The 18397-nt window shown below is 37.6% G+C and overlaps 1 long non-coding RNA gene and 1 pseudogene across 1 annotated transcript in view; both read left to right on the top strand.

The window, feature by feature from the left end:
• Positions 1-18397, top strand: part of LOC110192156 (uncharacterized) — a 128932-nt gene that overhangs the window by 70670 nt on the left and 39865 nt on the right. Inside the window, exons 4-5 of the long non-coding RNA XR_013484541.1 lie at positions 4447-4749; positions 6318-6428. This is a non-coding gene — a long non-coding RNA (uncharacterized LOC110192156). The remainder of the gene's footprint in view (positions 1-4446; positions 4750-6317; positions 6429-18397) is intronic.
• Positions 532-2584, top strand: LOC110192155 (small ribosomal subunit protein uS19 pseudogene; annotated as a pseudogene).

The following is an 18397-nucleotide window of genomic DNA, read 5'->3' as shown; positions in this document are numbered from 1 at the left end:
TTTTAAAAAATAAAGATACAATACTACATGATGTTAATTTGTGGATTTCTAAGTCAATATATGGCCCACAGAGATCTGTTTCTATTTGAGTTTGACATCACTACGGTCCAACACCTCCATTTTAACAAGAAATTAAATGAGGCCCAGGGGCAGCTAGGTGGTACAGTGCATATAGCACTGGGCTTGGAATCAGGAAGACTCATCTTCATGAGTTCAAATCTAGTCTCAGACACTTATTAGCTATATGACCCTAAACAAGTCACTTAACTCTGTTTGCCTCAGTTTCCTCATATGTAAAATGAGCTGGAGGAGGAAATGGAAAACCACTCTAGTATCTCTGCCAGGAAAACCCCAAATGGGTCCCGGAGGATCAGATATGACTGAAAAATGATTTGGCAACAACAACAACTGAGTCTCAAAGAGGGGAAAGGATTTTCTCAGGTATCAGCCAACTTCTAGTCTGGGTTCTCTTTTTGCTTCATCAGAGCTCTTGTCAAAATGAAAAGCATATCTACTTAGAAGACCTTGTCGCTTTTCCTGACAGCAGACAAGATGGCGGAAGTGGAGCAGAAGAAGAAGCGAACCTTCCGGAAGTTCTCCTACCGTGGCGTGGACCTGGATCAGCTGCTGGACGGGTCCTGTGAGCAGCTCGTGCAGGTGTGCGGTGCTCGACAGCCGCGGTGACTCAGCAGGGATCTTTGGCGCAACCAGCCTTCCCTCCTGAAGCGCCTGAGGAAGGCCAAGAAGGAGGCGTCCCCATGGAAAAACCCGAGGCTGTAAAGACACACCTTCGAGGCACGATCATCCTGCCAGAGATGGTGGGAAGTATGGTGGGCGTCTATAACGGCAAGACCTTCAGGCAGGTAGAAATTAAGCCCGAGATGATTGGACACTACCTGGGCGAATTCTCTATGACCTACCAGCCTGTGAAACACGGCTGGCCGGGTATTGGAGCCACCCACTCCTCTCGTTTCATCCCTCTCAAGTAACCTGGATCCTAACAATAAAAATAAGAAGCTTCTTAGTGGGGAAAAAAAAAAGGCCTTGTCACGTGAGCTGTGAAAATCCTCTCGTTGTCATTATCAATACTAATGAGATCAGTCATCACTACCAGAGTTCCGACCCTGACACAATCCACCCGCACCTTCTCTTCCTGTTTGACTCTTTTCCCATGTCCTCCCACAGAGTCACCAGGACTCCACCCAACATGCCAGGACCGACCGTAACATCAGGGGCTCTTACACTTTTTTTGCAATCTGGTAAAACCTGTGGACTCTCTTAAAAAATATTTTTTCAAAGCAGAAAATAAAATACATAGAATAACAAAGGAAGCTAATTATATTGAAATGCAATTATCTTTTTTTTTAAGTATTTTAAAGTTCACAACCCTCTGTTTAAGAATCCCTGCCTTTGAGGTCTTGTTACTACATGGATTTCAATGGGGGAAATGAGGTCTCCATTATTTATTCCATTAGTTTGCTCTTGTATATGACCAGCACAACACCTTCTCTAGTCATACAGCTCTTTGGTGACATCTTTTCCAATGTTAAATTTTTCAATGACAATGTTCTGTAACTTACTCCCACACACCATGCCTTCAGACAACCTTCAACTTCAGCTTTTCAGAGACTATGATATTCTATGACTTGCAGTCAGACAGCATCACTGGAAGAATATTTATATTAAAAACACAGGAGTTTTCTTTTTTTTCCCCAAAGAAAATCCTAACATCACTAAAAACATTACATAATTTCCCAGAGAAAATGGAACTTATTCTCTTCCTGCTTCTCAATTCTGGGCCTAGTTCATTGTCGATTTGAAGTTTTCATCCAAGATTATAATGTCACAGATTTTAGAACTAGAAGAAACCATAAAGACCATCTAGTTCAACTACCTTATTTTACACATGAGGAAACTGAGGCGACCTCCATTCATGTGACTTTCCCAGGGTCACAGAATCAGTCTCCAGCTGAAATAGGATTTGAACTCAAGGCTTCATGTTTCCAACTTCACTATGCAACCCAGATGTTTAAATTAGCATGTGTAGACTGATAAATCAGTTCTATCATACTCTGTATCAATCTGGATAACAGACATTTTTCATCAACTTGGTTTTTGTTTTTGCTTTTTTTTCTATGTGGATAGTTCAGGCAAATTCCTCTAAGTGATTGTGAATATCATTTGAAAGGGTCCACATTGTTCTGAGGCTTAATGCAAATGATACGATATTATGTGCAAAAAAGAAACATCTGGGAGACTTAATCATCTATAATGAATCTTTCTTTTATTTGGACTCTGTGACATACAATCTCTGTGAAAGTGGAAAACATTTTGGCAAGTATATATCCCCCATTTTAATGCCTCGCTCAATATTAATAATCAAAGAACTGTCTCTTGAATTTATCCTTGTAGTTAGGTCTTTGAAAAAATATTGTGTAATTTGTAAATATACTCCAGTTGAAGGAGAGATCTTAATGATGCATTTTGCCCAACCAAATCAGTATATTTTTAGTAGTCAACAAACAATGTTTAATGGAACCTGGTATTCTTTACCCTTGCTGTCAGTTTCATGACTAAAGATCCACTGTGCTCTGTTCTGCACTGTCATTTACAGAAAGTTTAGCTTTTTCATTCAGATCTTCATCTAGAATGCCTAGGTAGACTATTCTTGTGAAGATTTTGAAGCTGAGTGAATAGACATACATGGATTATTGGCATTTTCAAAATCGTCTTTATAAAAAAAAAAGTCTGGTTTTTTTTGCTAAGTGTTTGGTATTGTTTACTTTTTCATATGGAGAACTGAAACTTCAATATATTCAGAGTTGTGTTACCTCCAGCATAGATCCACACACAAGTGAGTATGTATGTATATGTGCCTATATTGTGATATATTCCATGTGTTACACATGTGTGTACACATATGCATATAATATATAATGTTAGTATATAATTATACTGGACATAACACAAGTCAGAGGGCACTGAAGGATCAATTCTCAAGATATAGCTATACAGCTGTATCTATCTATAGCTTTATATATATTCACACATACATTTATTCATACACACATGAATATGTATGCATACATACCTGCACATATGCATATATGTAAACATACAGGTGAATTAAGAAACTCTCGTTTCCTGATTCTAAACCTCTTTTTTTTTGGACACACTCTTTCCTATCTTCTATGCCTACCTTTGCCCTGAACTAACCTAGTGTTAGGCAATAATTTGATTTAATCTAGAAGGTCTAGAGTATCTCTCAATTATCATCCTCTATAGCAATTTTTGGTGCACAAACTGCAGTGGCAGACCTTTTTTCCCAAAAGAATCTTATCAGATCCACTATTTTTCAAGATGAACAAGTGTTCTGTAACAAAGATGTTTCTTGCTCCCTTTAGATATGTAGTAAAAACAATTCTACCAACCACTTGTTGCCACTCCAAGGCTAACCTGGAAGTATCCACCCTTCCATTTACCAGCATCTTCCTTGTCTATCTGGGTTTCCTGTATAATGAAGGAGAAAGGGGAGGAAATAAGCATTTATGTAACACTAACTATGAACCAGGTACAGTGCTAAATATTTTATAAAAATTATCTCATTTGATCCTCACAACAACTCTGTGAGGTAGTTGCTAATTTTATTTCCGTTTTACAGTTGAAGAAACTGAGGCAAATAATGGCTAAGTGACTTGCCCATGGTTACACAGATAGTAAGTACCTGAAGCCAGATTTGAATTCAGGTTTTCCTGATTCCAGGCCCAGCACTCTATCCACTGTACCACCTGGTTGACTCTATAGCATGTATTACACAGGTTATAATTTCCACCCTTTGGTCCTAGCTTTACCTTTGGGAGCCATGCAAAATAAGTCAAGTCTCTTCTCTACAAAATGTATCTTACAGTTATAATTGGCAGGTCGATGTTCCCTCTAATGTCTTTTTAAGTCAGGTTAAATGGCCTTAATTCCTTCACTTGTGCCACAGATGGGAAGGCTTTGTTTTCCTATGTGCGTCTTCCAGGTGTTTTTTCTTTCAAGTTCCTTCCTATAATGTGATGACAAGAATTGAACGCAGGGGCAGCTAGATGGTGCAGTGGATAGAGCACCAGCCCTGAAGTCAGGAGGACCTGAGTTCAAATGCGACCTCAGACCAAACACTTGACATGTACTAGCTGTGTGACCCTGGGCAAGTCACTTAACCCCAAATGCCTCAAAAGTAAAAACAAAAAACAAAAAAAAAAGAATTGAATACAGAAGCAATTTGATTAAGGCAGGATACAGTGGGACCACTACCTATCTGCCTTGTATTAGAAGAACCTTTCACTTGCAGTCAGAAAATCAGGCTTCCAGTGTTATCTTTCATGTTTACTCATCTGTTTAAACAAGATCAAGTAATTTCACAACTCTGATTTTTAGGTAACATATATGTAATCTCACCCACAGGTAAATTGCCATGGAAAACTAGTGAGCCAAGAAGAGGTTCCCATTTGAGGGATCCTGCCTTTACCCAAAGATCCCCAAGCTTCTGATGGTTTTTAAACCAGGAAGAATTTCCAGGAAGTCACATGTCTGAGAAGCAGATAAGAAAAGTGGAAAGAAGGAAGAGAAGGAAGTCTGGTATCTGCCTCTACACCAGAAAACAGGCAAAGCAAATAGACCTTAGGTCTTCTGGGATGGCAGAACATTTATGAAGCTCCATGGGAAGTCCTAGACTGGAGGGCTAATGAAGAACCAGCAGTTCCAATGGTTAGTGAGATTATAAGAATCTGGGCCATAGCATGTTCTTGAGGTCCTTCCCAAATCCTATCACCTTTGTCTGGATGTGCTTCTGAATGTGTCAATGTCCTTCCTAGAGAACTGATCAAGAAAGAAGACAGTGGGACTATTTCTTTGTTCATTCTGTATGCCATTAGACTATGAGTTCGTTGAGGGTAGGGATTATTTTATGCCTCTTTTTGTTCTCTAGTGCTTTGTACAATACTTGGCACATAGTAGGAGCTTAAAAATGCTAGTGGCTAACTATTTTCTTATGGTAACATAAGATTGCATTAAACTTTTTCTTTGCTATCTCACACTGTTGCCTCATATTGATATGGCAGTATGATAAAGCCTTCCATACCTTTTTTTCACTTTTTTTACATGAACTGCTATCTAGTCATGGCTCTCTTATCTTGAATTTGAAAAACTGATTTTCTGAACTCAAGTGAAGGTCTTTGAATTCATCTCTATTCCAGTTCATCTTATTTGATGTTCAAGTTTGTAGATTTGTAGATTATTTTTTACTTTTAATTCTGTCATCCAATATATGAGCTATCTATACCAGCTTTGTGCTCTCTATAAGTCTAATGAATATATCATCTGGCCCTACTACCAAGTCAGTGATAAAAGTCTTAAACAGAATAGCACTAGGGACAAATCATTGGGACTATCCATTATTGGCCTCCCACTACATCAACATTATCCCTTTAATGACTATTCTTTGGATCTATTCATTCGAGTAGTTAGTTAAATTCAGCTGCTATACAATTAGTATTTAATGCTTTTAATTAATGGTTTTTGTATTTGTATCCACAGAACTTAGCACAGTAGTTGGCAAATAATTAGCACTTCACAAACACTTTTTCATTCATTCATCCTTTGAAAAATAGTGATAGGACAAATTCAGAGTAATATCTAAGATGGCAAAAGGACTAGAGATCACCCTATATGAAGATCAGTTGTAAGAAAAGTGAACCTTTAGCCTGGAGGAGAGAACACTTTGGGAGGTATATATGATCATTACCTTCACCTAACTGGAGTGGTATCTTGTAGAGTATAACAGGAATTAGATGTGTTTCTTGGTACCAATGGACCTAACTAGGAGAAATGGATAGAATGTAAAGAGGAGGAGATTCAGGTTTGATGTGAGAAAATTTATCTAACAGAGAGTTGGGAAGGTTGGATGGGTATTTGTTGGACCTATTGTAATAATGATTCATATTCAGAAATTCTTTGGACTATAATGACTTTGAAACCCCTTCCAAGTCTGAAATTATGTGATTCCATGAATTGCCACCAAATATGAGAGTGACCCTGTACTCCCGGGTTCTTACGGTCTTCTTATGGTCCCCTTATGGACCAAGGCATGGTCGTTATAGTCCTATTACTTGATTAGCATGAGTCAACCAACATAGTCACTGGGTACCTGTAGGTTAATGGTAATAGATGCATCAGTACATTAACTCGAATTTTGTCTTCAGTAAGGTAACATTTGGGTGAAATGGATCATTTATAATTGCCAGTGTTTAAAATGAAATTCTGCATTCTAACTTCAGGGTTCTTGAAAGCAAAGCAACACTTGTTCTTGCCAGTGGGAAAATGGCACCAGTAAATCCACACTGGAGAAATTCCCTATTTCCCAAAGATTTATGGACTTAACAACTGAGGTAAGGCACTGGCAACTTGGCTCTCTCCCAAAATTTCCACCCATAGATAAAGTAGGTACATGAGGGGAGCCTCCCACTGGGGAAAGTCATATGGGTAAGGAATTTCAGGCTTGCTCTAGCTCTAATTAAATTGCCTTAATCCGTTTAATGCTTTCGGCAGTGCATAGAAGTCATCTCACAGGAAGCCTGTAAGCCTGCTATTTAAGTGGCATGGCTCTTTATTATTATTTATTTATTTTTAATTTATTAGCTGGGCCCATTGCAGTAGCCTCTGGGTGTACTTATCTATAAGTTTAATTAAGAAAACAGTCCCTGGCATTATCGCCTGCGATCAAACATAAATGACAAGAACATAAACACAGAAAAGATGCGCTCTCACATAGGCACAAACACACACACACACACACACACACACACACACACACACACACACACACACACGCCAAGAAAATCAATCTAGTCCATAGTCAAAGTAACAAAAATTACAGTGTTATGAAAGGAAATATGCTTGAGTGGAGGCAGATTTAACCTGGGAGGTAGAAGACATGACTTTGAGTCCCAGTTCAGCCCATTAGAGTGTCTTGTATGTAATAGGTATTTAATAAATATTCAATTGAATTGAATTAGATTAATACCATGGGTGACCTTGCAGCCTGGCTCAGTTTAAAGTTTGCTGGATGTGAAGTCAACAGACTTGAGATTGATTAATAATACCTATGTGACCTTGGGCAAATCACATGAGTCTGAGCAATAGTTTCCTTATCTGTAAAATGAAAGTAATAATAGTACCTATATAACGGGTTTCTTGTAAAGATAAATTTAGATAATGCATAAAAACATTTGGCAAACCTTTAAGCACCATGCAAATATTAACTATTATGTTGTTGTTTCTTCATCTCTAAAATAAGGGCATTAAATTATGTGAACTTTAAGATCCTTTCTATCTCGTCTGTGATACTCTGAACTTTGATTCTCTGCATCTCAGTTTTCTCATCTTTAGCATGAGGGAGGGGGTAATGCTATTTGTTCTATCTAACTCCCAGGGTTTGGGAAGATAAGTACTTTGTAAACTGTAAAGCATTATAGAAATGTGTGATGTTGTTACAGGAAAACCTATGTTGAGAGATAACTACATTTGAGTATTGAATTTGAGAAATTTAGAATTCTGCAGAGAAATTAGGTGGTGATTAATAAAATGAAGAGAGATTCTTCATTGTTTAGCAGGTCTTCATTTTCAAAAAAGTAAAACTAGAAGGAAAAATGCCAAATGAGGGCATATGAGATTGTCGACTATACATGTTAGTTTCCTTAAATAAGGAAGGGCAGAAACTGTAAAGAGGTAGATTTAGACTTGGTGAAAAGAGAGAAAATAATCTTTCATAAAATTAAACCAGTTCAAAAACGGAATGAGTTACTTTGGGAGGTAGTCAATTGTCACTCATTGGAGGTCATTAAGTAAAGGTTGGATAACCACTTGTTAGGCTGGTGGTAGAAGGGATTCTTACTGTGGTTTCCTTTAGAATAAATGATGTCTGGATTTATGTATTTTTGTGACCTACACCACACTCAAGTTATGGTAAGAATTCTTTTTTTTTTCCTTTCTATTCAATAGGAAGACACCACCTGTCCAAATGTATTTTTTTTTTCATTTGCATTTTTTGGCTTCTCAGAATTTGCCTCTATTTGGATAGAAAAGCTTGACCTAATCAAGGAAAATAAAAATACATGAACTAATTAAATACTAGGCAATTAGTGCTTTTATAATTGATTCTATAGTAGTGCTTAAAACTTGGTCAAAGACTAAGAGAAGTAGTTGTAGTAAAACAAAAAAAGGATCTTTATTTGGAATCAATAAATCTGAGTTCAGATTCTGACTCTTCCACTTATTACCTGCTTAACCTTGTGTGAGTTACTTATTTTCTCTATCTTTTGAATGAATAAGTTGGACCAGATGACCCCTTGGTTTCCTTCCAATGTTAAATCTATCATCCTATGAATTCTTCGTTCAATATGAGGAAACCCAAGAGATCATAGATTTCCTGACCTTCCTGGGCTTCAGTTTTTTTTTCCTGTGTAAAATGGAAACAATAATTATTTTTTCATCTACCTCACAAGATTGTTAAGGGCCATATGTCTTGTAAACCTCCCACTGCTTTGCGAATGTAATTTGTTAATTATTAGGAATCGCACAATGCCACCTCCTCCATGTCATGGATGAAAAAACTGAGGCATGGAGAGAAAGAATTGACTAGCCCAAGATCATATAGCTAGCTAATCTGAGATGCAATTGGGACTAGAACCCAGGTTTTTATAGGCTCATAAAATGTCAGAGATAGAAGAAAACTTGTAAACTAGTCATTTAAAAAAGAGGAAGCAAGGCCCAGAATGAAGAGGTTTCCTTGATATCACAGAGCTAAGTTGTGGCCAACTCAAAACCCAAGTCTTCGGGCTCCCAATCCATTGCTCTTTCTACATCACAACACATGAAGCCTAATAAAAATTGCCAAACTTTTTATAAATTTGCCAGTGTGTCTATACCCTTTCAACAGCTTCAATTGTGCTGTTACATTTTATACAGCTATTGTAAAGCAATCTGAATCTTGTATGCAGTTCAGCAACTTCAGGAATTTAAAGGATGTAGAGATTCTCCCAACTTTAATGAATGGAGGCAAATGAGTGGAAGGAAAGATTTCATATGAAATAAGTGCTTTATGAGCATGCTCAGTGGGTTTTTTGGCCCTCATTCATCAGGCTTTGAGGCCAGCCAAAGTAAATAGACACAATAAATAGAAATTCCCTTATCCAATGAGCTTAGAAAGACATTGGATGGATTTTCATAACTTTTATCGCCATCAACTCCATCAATTTATCCTGGGATTCTGAGCTGGGATGACCTCATCCTTTGCCAAAGGTAGCCCAAAAGGGTGACCAGATCCCTTTTTAAAATTTAACCTACTGATAGAAAGCATCCTTCAGTTCAACCGACACAGGGTTGGAATTTATCAAAAGGAATTTTTCATGGGAAATACACGACATGATCTTTGCTTTTCAAAATTATATAATTTTCTTCGACTCTTCCCTTTCCCTCACAGTCTAAAGACACTCACTGTTCCCTATTCTATATCCAGACTTTTAGTTTGGGGATATGATTTAGTCCTGGTGAATCCTGGCCTTTAACAAGGAAGATTAGGCTCACCATTTTCACATTCATTGCCTTGTTGACACCCAAGCATCTTGGGGACAATACTAAATATGCTAAAATTATTGTTTGCAAGTTGATAGTTTCTATAATTTCACCCCAAAAGGGGAGAGTTTAAGAAAAGAGAAAAAAACTTGATATATAAACATGGATTAGGGACAGGACTGGCAATTTATTCCAACAGAGAGGTGGGGAAAAAAAAGAAATTCAAAGGAAAAAGAATGCCAGCACATATACCAGAATGACTAGGACAGAATTCAATGACTTTGCTTTCAACTACTGTTACTGTTGAGAGTCTAACATTTGGGCTTCACAAGGGCATAAAACAATTTACAAGAAAACTAATTAATCATTTTGCATTTCATCTTGACTAGACACTTGGCAAACTACATCCAACACATTTTCTGGAGAAATGAGCCATGATGCACCAATCATCTTGTTGGTTCCCGTTCTTTGTGATACAGACTTTATGATGTTAGTCACTGCTACTCTGGAAGCACCATAGCCTTCATACTCACAGGCCTCTTCTGACATTTAACCACTTTAGAACTCTCAAAGTCCCTGCCAGTCCTGCTTATGTCCACCATGAAGTAATCGTTTTCCTTAAGATCAGGAGAGAACAAATAACAAATGGAGAGGTGAAGCTGTATTCATGACCACATGGAGGCTTTTTAGGAGGGAGGGCAACATTTTCCCATCTGACTTGTAGGATGAAGGAAACAGACTATATGATTTACTTCCAGAAAGGAGAGATCAGGCAAAGGTTCTCCATTTTGTCCATCTCCTGAGTCATCAGCTCTTCTGGGTCAGAGTAGTGGCTTAGGGAACTCTTTTTTTGTTTCCATCGCAAACTCCTTAGTCACAAATGGCTGGAAGCAGGCCCCCAAATCTCCTACGTGTCTAACTGGAAGCAATATTTTCACATATACTCAACCATGCATGTTTCACTCATGTAATCAGAATGACAACACATTGTAATTTGGTTGCTGAGATAATATTGTGGACTAGGAGTTAGGGAGGTGCAATCATGGCCTTGGAACTTCACCATTTTGTGAGAGTCTCAAATAGTGATGATCATTCTTCACCTGACAGAGTTCTGTTATGATTTAACTAGAAGGAACCTTACAGGTTCAGTACATTTTTATAGATGAAGAAACAGAGAAGTTAAATAACTTGCCCAGGGTCATTCAGCTTCTGTAAAAATGGATGAGGTGAGATTTGAACCCATCTTCCTGACTCGTGCCTTATTTACTACACTAGTCCCCTCATTTTACAGAGCAGAAACTGAAAGGCCAGAAATCCTTTAATAACTTGCCAAAGGTCACCTCGGCAGCAATAGAGCAAGGATCTGAACTCTGTCCCTCAGACTTAGAACACAGCAGTCTTTTCAGTACTACATAGGACCATGTGTGAGGCCCATTTGTTTCAAAGCTACTTGTGGAGAAAAAGGAGTAGAGAGGTTCAATAAGGTTCATATTTTGTTTTTGTTATTTAGTCATTCTCAGTTGTGTCCAATGTTTCAGGACCCCTTTCAGGGTTTCCCAGGCAAAAATACTTGAGTGGTTTGCCATTTCCTCTTCCAGCTCATTTTACAGATGAAGAAACTTAAGTGACTTGACAGAGTCTTACAGCTAGTAAGTGTCTGAAGCCAGATTTGAACTCAGGTCTTTCTGACTCCAAGCCTAACACTCTAGGTTCATATAGGTAGTATTAATGGGAAACTAGAGCAAAACTGTAGGACACATAGAGATCAGACTACAGGAAAATCAGGTAAGGCCCTTTCAAAGCCCGTGTACAGGATATTCTTGTTTGAAACAAATACTGGTGCCCAATTCTTACAATCCTCACTCAATTTCTTCTGTTAGTCTGCTACGTCTGATGTATCTAGAGTCATTGACAGAAATGGAAAAGGCTGGATTGCATTAATTTGTCAGATCCTGCCAGAAGGCAAACTTTAATAGAAGGATCTTGGCTGCAAATGGGTAGAGGATGACTTACTAAAGATAAGCTTGACTGAGTAAGGCTGTATTCTGGGTATCTCTAGGTAGCAAGGGGACAGCATAAAATCTCCAAGTCTTTTAGGAGAAAGGCATAAAAGAGGGAACTGAGGAGAGCTGATGCAACCTATGCTGGATTCTGGTTTTGCTAGAGGCTGGACCCTTTTGGTGGAATTGTAGCGTGCTGATTACGACCCCTTATTTTTATCATGAAACTCATGCTTCAGACAAACTAGTCTACTCATTCCCTAAACCTATGACCGTGATTTCCCACCTCTGTGCTTTTGTTCACACTCATCTTTCTTCCTGGAATTCCCTTGCATGGCATGAACACCCACCCCAAACTTACCCACTGGCTGTGAAAACTGCCATGTATAAAACAAATGAGACTCTTTAGAAATGGCTTGATATTCAGCTGGGGAATAAATTATATTAGCCATAGGGCTTCTATGTAGACTGCAGTTTAAGGCTAATTACTATTACTTTTGTTGAATCCAGCAATTAGGACCACATGTTTTTAAGCAGTGTTTTATTACTATGTTTTCAGTGGTGACATTAAAGAATCGAAAGAAGGCTGGGATAATTCTTCAAAATGGTGGCCTCTGGAGAAAGGAGGAGAAATCCCCCTACCTTGCATTATTTAGCCAATTTCTGTCATAAATTAATGAATGATGCTGTTGGTGCAGGCTATAGGGAACTGGTATGTCTCTAGGTCTGTTTTTTAATTAGCGTCTAAGAGCTAAACCACTTGATACTTGAAAAAAGGGGAAAAAAGCTAATCACTAAACCTGTAAGGTTCTTTGAGAGGCCCCTCAGTGGAGAGACAAAAGTATGGATTTGGGTATCTGAGTACTTGAGTTCAAATTTGACTCTGGTACATATTAGCTGTGTGACCTTATACAAATTACTTCCCCTCCTGGGCTTTTCTTCAGGAGTAAATTAAGAAGGTTGGAATAAAAGAGATTGTTGTTGTTTAGTCATTTTTCAATCATATTCAAAGATACTGGAATAGTTTGCTATTTCCTTCTCTAGCTCATTGTACAGATGAGGAAACTGAGGCAAACAGAGTAAAGGGACTTGCCCAAGGTTACACAGCTAGTAAGTATCTGAGGCCAGATTTGAACTCATGAAGAATCTTCCTTTCTCTCAGCCTGGCACTCTAACCACTGGGCCGTCTAGCTGTACCTGGAGTAGATTAGGAGTCCTTAACATGAGATCCAGGAATTTGTTCTTTTAATTTTTTTATGTATATTTCCTGAACTGTTTCCTTAGTGACCCTACATTCTCTATGTAGCTAAAAACCTTATTCTGATAAGGGGGTCAATATGCTTCACAAAACTGCCCAAATGGGTCCATGAAGCAAACAAACAAAAAAGTTAAGAACCCTTGGAATAAATTATCTCTAATAAGATTTTTAACTAGAAATCCTCTGATCCCCTAAACAACCTTAGGACCAAAGTTAATTTTCAAGTTGATTATGTTACATATGGTTAGAGCCTAGAATGATGATTGGGTCAGTGTTTGGAATGATCTAATATTCAATCAATGAGATTTAGGAGGCAGCATGATACATTATAGACAGCCTTTAATTGGAAGTCAGAAGACCCTAGTTCAAATTGGGGCTTTTATCTTTACCACATACTGCTCTTCCCCAGAATAAATGACTTCACCTTTCTGAGTCTCTTTTTCCTCATCTGTTAAATGAAGATTATAAGACTTTTGCTCTCCCCTCCGACAGTTTTTTTTTTCAAGTAAAGCACTTCATAAGGCATAAAATGTTCTGTAAATTAGACCTGTAATAAAACATGATTTCCTCCACTACAGTCCTGCTCTAAGACTTCATTATGGTATGGACCTGACCTAGGTTCTCAAAGGCTATCCACCAAAGGCCACACTCAGCAAGGTCCCATTATATTAAAAAGGCTTTGAGAATAAACCCAGAAAAGGACTTTGTATGTGTTGTCCAATGATCTGCACAGCTAAACGCAGACAGACTAAATGAGAAAGCACTGGGCTGGATTGGACAGGAGTGAATTTTTTTCCCACAACAAAGATTCTTAAAGACTGTTTCCAAAGGTCTAAGCAATGTGATCCCCTATCTTGTCTTTCTTTAACTTTGCCTCTCTCCCTCAATTCTTAGCACATCACTGGGCATACAGTGTGTACTCAAGAAATTTTTGTTAAATTGTTTTGAGTCACCAAAGCTTAGGCATATGTTAATAATAGCTTACATTAGTTTATAAAGGGCTTTATTTACATATGCTATCTCATTTGATCCTCACAACAGCCCTTTGAGGTAGCTACTATGCTATTATTATCACCCATTTACAAATGAGAAACCTGAGGCAAGGTTAGTAAGTGACTCTAACTTTACAAAACTGTTGTGAAGTAAGGTGTAAACTCCAACTGACTCCAAGATCAACATTCTGTTTTGCCACTTTGCTGCCTCAAATAGGTGATCCTTATGGGTGGAAGGAATATTCATATTGATGAAATAACAGCCATTTTGAAAAATTAAAGCAAGCATTATTTGGTATGAGGGAGAAGCCCCCTTTTCCTTCATCCACAAAGGGGATTTAGCAGCATGAAAGGAAGCAGTACTGGTTAGAATTGCCACTGCATCAAAATTCTTCCTGGGAGCAAAAGACAAAATTATTCTTTCCCTTAGGTGATTTCATTCCTCCTTTCCCTCTTCCTTGGTATGTGAATGCAGATTGGCAGGAAAAGTGAAGAGAATTCTTCTGTTTCTTAAGGCTGATCTCCTTTATCACTTTCCCTTGAAAGGTTTCCCATTCTCCAGTGCACTTTCAAACTACATAAATGAGAGCTGATAAATCAGGAGTAGGTCAGACAGGCAACACTGAGACAACACCAGATGGGACAGGATCAGAGAAAATGAAACTAGTTTAGATGCTAATTTGTCTCTCTTTGCAATAGCTGCAGTTAAAAAAACTAGTTTCTAGGAGGAGGAAGAAATTTAAGAAAGGAAGGAAGAAAGGAAGGAAGGAAGGAAGGAAAGAAAGAAAGAAAGAAAGAAAGAAAGAAAGAAAGAAAGAAAGAAAGAAAGAAAGAAAGAAAGAAAGAAAGAAAGAAAGAAAAGAAAGAAACTAAAGAAAAAAAGAAGGAATCAGGTGGCTTGATGTAGTTGTAAGAGTCCAAGATTGGCAGTCAAAGATCCAAGATTCAAATCCCAGACCTACTACTCACTACCTGTGTGTTCTTAGACAACACTTTTAAAATCTCTGGGATTAGATGATCTCTGATGTTTCTCTAAGCTTTTGACACTAGTATCCTATGAACAGGACAGCTTCCTTGGGATAGAGGTAATATGTACAAGTCATTTAGGAGACATAACTGATAGTATTACTTCCAAAAATAATACAATCCGTTTGTAAACAAGAAGGAAAGCGATTTCTTCTTTTTTATTTCATGTTTTGCCATGGCATTACAGACTGCTTTCAAAAGATTTCTGTTCAAGCCATAACTCTGCCACTTTCTCAATTTAGGTAAGCTACTTCCCTAACCCGGGATTCAATATCCTCATCTATGATTACTAGTCAATCAATCAATAAATATTTATTAAGTGCTTATCATGTGTCAGGCACTGTACTAAGCACTGAAAATACAAAAAAAAAAGGCAAAATGTTCTTGTGTGAAAGAGCTAAAAGGGTATAGGCTCCATAACAATCAAGCTATCTAAAAATGGAGTGGCTGCCTCAGGAAACGGAGAATTTCCTATCAATCAACCAAGATTGTCAATAGTGGCTAAATGATAAGATTATTGTATGAAGGATTACTGCCTCAGTATAATTGGATTACATAACTTCCGAGGATCCTTCGAACCCTAGAATTCCTTGATTGTATGTCTATCATTCTATAACATTGAATCTTGAACATCTCTTTCGGTCTAATTGGATTCTTAGATACAAAAAGATACTCACGTTAGGGAGCTGGCATTTTTATCACTCTTCACTCTGGGCTGCAATTGTTCATACCAATTATAAACTAGCAAACTTTCCCCCCAGTGAAATAAAATCAAGTCGAGTTATTCTGTTGTTGTTCAGCAGCTAAGGAGATTATACATGTTATGGGTTTCCTGTGCAGTCATGAGGGTCATACTGAATATCAACATGCCAACTGGAGATATGGCTTGGCCCACAGAATAAATAAGTATATGGATAGTAAAATGCTTTATAGTTCATAGTGAAATTTTGCTCTAGTTTGTGGGCATGAGAGCTGTTCTACTCAAAACCTCTTAATAGGAAAAAAAAGCCTCATGATATTTATCCTAGATGCTTCAACACTCAGAAGATCTCATGAAATGGAACTATTATTTCATCCTAATCATCACTGTTACCATGATTTCATCATCATTACTACTACCACCACAATAGTTATGTTGCAATAGAAAGAGCATTGGGTTGGAGTTAGAAGAAATGATTTTAATTCTGAGTTGATTACGCATATGTTATGTTATCCCTGTATGCCTTAGTTTTGCCTTCTGTAAAATGGGGGTAATAATATTTGCACTATCTCCATTATAGGATTGTTGTGAAGAAATTGATGTGTAAGCAAAGTGCTATGTAAATGAGAACTGTTATTATTATTATTAACTCATCAGTCATTGCTACCATTAGCCAGCATTATTACCATGCTCCATCATCATTATCATTGTGTTATCACAACCATCTGTAAAATGAGAATGTTGAACTGGGTGACTTAAAGATCCCTTCAAGCTCTACATTCATAATCATGTGATCCTATAATCATTTTCACATCATCATACTCATCATTAGAAACAGGGACAGACCAGACACTCTTTAATCAAACAGCAGTAAATAGTGTAGTACTTTGGCCACAATTTTGAGACCATTTAATATACTTGACCAGTAATATACTCAATGGTACCCCTAGTTGCCTAGTAGAGTTAGAGGAGCTTCTCAAAAACATATGTAATACAAGGGATTTAGCATGGGAGAGAATCTTGCTCAATAAGGTCAAATAACTGTGAAAATGCTATTGCTTCGGGCAGCTGTAAGTAAAAGATATCCATCACGTGACCATGAGCGTATGTATTACTGGTAAGGCATATTAGCCATTTTTATAGTGTGGATGGGGGAAAAAATCAAACAATCTGTTAATGAGCATTTGGTGCAGTGAAATGAATACACTATAATTCACTAATTGGAGCTCATTCCACAACTCTCCACTAATAAGCATCTTAATGTGCTAAACTGCAAGTGTCCAAAATAGTTATTGGAAAGTATGGAAATTACCAATCTGTTTGGGAAATCTTGATAATTTTGTGGTTTGATTAATTGTTAGAGAGTGTTTCAGTAACAAAGAAGAAAAATTTTAAATGGAGAAAATTATGTGATTCAATCTTATAAAAATGATTAAAATAGCAAATGTGAAGATTATCAAAACAGGCTGAGCAAATAAAATAAAATAAAAGTCTGTGGCTACAACATCTGCCACAAGTTTGAGGCTGACCTCGGTGGCAAAGAGGGTATGTCTCCACAGCAGTGAGCTGAGATTTAGCATTTTTCCAGTTAATTAAATCAGTGTTGAATGAGATAATTTGGGTTATTTAAAAATCAAATTTCCAAGGTACTTTTCTCATCCCCATGAAGGGACAGGAACTTTGATAAATGAAGTATGGATAAAAGGAAATAAGGATCTTGTTACTTTTATTGATTATTAACTATTCTTTCACTAAAGTTCTCCAAGGTCTTCTTAATAGCTTGGAGGTGACTCTCAACTCTTCAGTGAAACATATGACAATCCTATCCAAAAAGGAGAATTCACGTACTGACTTAGAGACGGCTAGTGTCTGTCTTCCAAGAATGCAGCTAAATGTGAAGAGATTCACTACTGAAAGGGTTACTAACATGGGATAGATATTCTGGTTGCAGATAACTCTAATGACAGTTATAGTCTATTTTGGTAGTGGGAGGGTGGGTACCCATATTAAGGAAATCCTGAATCTTTTGTAGATTAATTAAATCAAGATACAGATCAGTTTTTACTTAGTGATAAGTTTTGGCTGTGAATTGCCATTTTAAACAATAATATGTTTTCCCCTTGGCTACTTCCATCCATTGCTTCTCATTCTATCCACTGGGAGCAAAGACGGTAAATCCTATTCCTTCTTCGCAGTATAGTCTCAAATTCTTGGAGAAAGGTAGTGTGTCTTCCCTGAGTCTTCCCTTCTTCATGCTAAACATACCCAGTTCCTCCAACTGATCCTCAAATGACATGGACTCAAGGACCTTCACCATCATGGTTACCCTACTTTGGACACTCTCCCCATTATCAATGTTCCTATTGATCTGTGGTGCACAAACCTGAAAATATGGAGTCCTGTGAGATTACAGTACAGTCAGACTACCACTTCCTTTTTACTAGAACCTAGACCTTTTTAATGCAGCCCAAGACTGTGCTCACTTTTGTGGCTGCCACATTACACTGCTGTCTCATATTGAATTTTAAGTCTACTACAGTTCCTGGAGCCATTTTTGATCAATCTTCATTCCTTTGTCGTCTTGTATGAAGTTGATTTTTATGCTCAAGTGTACAGCATTTCATCTTAATAGATTAATAATATTAATTAATATTAATAATAATAATAATTTTAATAGATTTCTCCAGACCAAATTTCTAGCTTATCAATAGTTTTGGGGATCATGACTCTTTTATATGTTATGTTAGCTATCCCTCCCAACTTTGTTTCATCTGCAGTTTTGATGAGCAATACATCTATTCCTATCTCC

The sequence above is a fragment of the Phascolarctos cinereus genome, unplaced genomic scaffold, assembly GCF_003287225.1.
Source record: "Phascolarctos cinereus isolate Bilbo 61053 unplaced genomic scaffold, phaCin_HiC Scaffold_2;HRSCAF=192, whole genome shotgun sequence".
Classification (NCBI taxonomy): Eukaryota; Metazoa; Chordata; class Mammalia; order Diprotodontia; family Phascolarctidae; genus Phascolarctos; species Phascolarctos cinereus.
Note: the sequence above shows the minus strand (reverse complement) of the source record. Positions and strands in the feature narration are given on the sequence as shown.